Source organism: Perca flavescens, chromosome 18 (assembly GCF_004354835.1).
Source record: "Perca flavescens isolate YP-PL-M2 chromosome 18, PFLA_1.0, whole genome shotgun sequence".
In the NCBI taxonomy this organism is placed as follows: Eukaryota; Metazoa; Chordata; class Actinopteri; order Perciformes; family Percidae; genus Perca; species Perca flavescens.
Window position 1 is genome coordinate 33286046 of NC_041348.1, and position 3244 is coordinate 33289289.

Sequence of the window (3244 nt, forward strand, 5' to 3'; positions counted from 1 at the left end):
AGCTGTGTTAGTAGAGTAGAGCTGTGTTAGTAGAGTAGAGCTGTGTTAGTAGAGTAGAGCTGTGTTAGTAGAGTAGAGCTGTATTAGTAGAGTAGAGCTGTGTTAGTAGAGTAGAGCTGTATTAGTAGAGTAGAGCTGTGTTAGTAGAGTAGAGCTGTGTTAGTAGAGTAGAGCTGTATTTACAGAGTAGAGCTGTGTTAGTAGAGTAGAGCTGTATTTACAGTAGAGCTGTGTTAGTAGAGCTGTGTTACAGAGCAGAGCTGTGTTAGTAGAGTAGAGCTGTGTTAGTAGAGTAGAGCTGTGTTAGTAGAGCAGAGCTGTGTTAGTAGAGCAGAGCTGCATTAGTAGAGCAGAGCTGTGTTAGTAGAGTAGAGCTGTGTTAGTAGAGTAGAGCTGTGTTAGTAGAGTAGAGCTGTGTTAGTAGAGTAGAGCTGTGTTAGTAGAGTAGAGCTGTGTTACAGAGCAGAGCTGTGTTAGTAGAGTAGAGCTGTGTTAGTAGAGTAGAGCTGTGTTAGTAGAGTAGAGCTGTGTTAGTAGAGTAGAGCTGTGTCAGTAGAGTAGAGTAGAGCTGTGTTAGTAGAGTAGAGCTGTGTTAGTAGAGCAGAGCTGTGTTAGTAGAGCAGAGCTGTGTTAGTAGAGTAGAGCTGTGTTAGTAGAGTAGAGCTGTATTAGTAGAGTAGAGCTGTGTTAGTAGAGTAGAGCTGTGTTAGTAGAGTAGAGCTGTGTTAGTAGAGTAGAGCTGTGTTAGTAGAGTAGAGCTGTGTTAGTAGAGCAGAGCTGTGTTAGTAGAGTAGAGCTGTGTTAGTAGAGTAGAGCTGTGTTAGTAGAGTAGAGCTGTGTTAGTAGAGTAGAGCTGTGTTAGTAGAGTAGAGCTGTGTTAGCAGAGCAGAGCTGTGTTAGTAGAGTAGAGCTGTGTTAGTAGAGCAGAGCTGTATTAGTAGAGCAGAGCTGTGTTAGTAGAGTAGAGCTGTGTTAGTAGAGTAGAGCTGTGTTAGTAGAGTAGAGCTGTGTTAGTAGAGTAGAGCTGTGTTAGTAGAGTAGAGCTGTGTTAGTAGAGTAGAGCTGTGTTAGTAGAGTAGAGCTGTGTTAGTAGAGTAGAGCTGTGTTAGTAGAGTAGAGCTGTATTAGTAGAGTAGAGCTGTGTCAGTAGAGTAGAGCTGTATTTACAGAGTAGAGCTGTGTTAGTAGAGTAGAGCTGTGTTAGTAGAGTAGAGCTGTGTTAGTAGAGTAGAGCTGTGTTAGTAGAGTAGAGCTGTATTAGTAGAGCAGAGCTGTGTTAGTAGAGTAGAGCTGTGTTAGTAGAGAGTAGAGCTGTGTTAGTAGAGTAGAGCTGTGTTAGTAGAGTAGAGCTGTGTTAGTAGAGTAGAGCTGTGTTAGTAGAGTAGAGCTGTATTTAGTAGAGCTGTGTTAGTAGAGAGCTGTGTTAGCAGAGCAGAGCTGTGTTAGCAGAGCAGAGCTGTGTTAGTAGAGCAGAGCTGTGTTAGTACAGTTATAGATTTTCTACATAGCAACAGTCTATTTGATGATTTTCAATCAGGATTTAGAAAGCATCAGAGTAGAGCACTGGTGAAAATTACTAACGACCTTCTAACTGCTGCAGACAAAGGACTTGTCTCCATTCTTGTTCTACTAGATCTTAGTGCTGCATTTGACACTATTGACCATACTATCCTGTTACAGAGACTGGAACACTTAGTTGGCATTAAAGGAATCGCACTAAGCTGGTTTAAGTCCTATTTCTCTGAAGATCCCAGTTTGTTAATGTTAATGATAAACCTCCAAGCACGCTAAAGTTAGCCATGGCGTTCCTCAAGGCTCAGTGCTTGGACCAATTCTATTTTCCTTATATATGCTTCCTCTAGGTAATATTATTAGAAACATCGATTAACTATCACTGTTACGCAGCGATACCCAATTATATCTGTCAATTAAGCCAGATGAAAGTGGTCAGTTAGCAAGACTTCAAGCGTGTATTGAGGATATAAAATCCTGGATGACCCACAATTTCCTGATGTTAAACTCAGACAAAACTGAAGTTATTGTGATAGGACCAAGCTGTACCCGAAGAGCGAAAGATATAGTTACTCTGGATGGTAGCAGACCCTGGCCTCCAGCACTGCTGTCAGAAATCTAGAGTTATTTTTGATCAGATATATCCTTGTGCCCACTTAAAACAAACCTCAAGAATAGCCTTTTTCCATCTTTTGTAACATTGCCAAAATTAGGAATATCCTGTCTCAAAACGATGCTGAAAAACTAGTCCATGCATTCGTTACTTCTAGACTAGATTACTGCAATTCCTTATTATCAGGTTGCCCAAATAAGTCCATTAAGACTCTCCAACTGATCCAGAATGCTGCAGCACGTGTTCTGACGAGAACTAAGAGAAGAGATCATATTTCTCCTGTATTAGCTTCTCTGCATTGGCTTCCTGTGAAATATAGGATTGAATTAAAAATCCTCCTCCTGACTTACAAAGCTCTAAATGGTCAAACACCATCATACTTAGAAGAGCTCATAGTACCTTATTGTCCCACTAGAGCACTGCGCTCCCAGAATGCGGGGCTACTTATGGTTCCTAGAGTCTCTGGAAGTAGACTGGGGCCAGGGCCTTCAGCTATCAGGCTCCAGTATTGTGGAACCAGCTCCCAGTCGGGGTTCGAGAGGCAGACACCGTCACCACATTTAGGAGTAAACTGAAAACCCTCCTCTTTGATAAAAGCTTATAGTTAGGGACGAGGAGTTGGCGTCCGCCTAACCCGCCCACTGCTTCTCCTCGTAGTCATGGGTTTTTTTCTATACTGTATAATTAATAATCGAGCGAGTAGAGGGAGGCAGTCCAGTACAGCCCGACCCGGTTGGGGGAGTTCTAGCCCGACCAGGCACCTCTTTAACCTGCCTCTCTTAAGTTATGCTATTACAATTTAGACTGCCGGGAGGCTGTTCCTCCCTAAGACACACTGAGCTGCTCTCTCATCTCTACTTGTTACTTTGTATGCATCCTGTCCCAGAAATGCTTGTTACTAAAAAATAGCTCTGGGGAGTTTACTCCGGAGTCCTATGTTTCTTCGCAGAGCTATGCTCTGCGATTTCTGCATTCGGCTGCATCCTGTTGCGTCCTGCTGCATCCGCAGCCTCCCCCGTGCTCTGCAGAGCTGTGATGTTCATATCGACAGAGTAGTCAGGATCCGTATAGGAGACTGCACTACTAGTATGACACGAGTATGACAGCTCCACGATAACC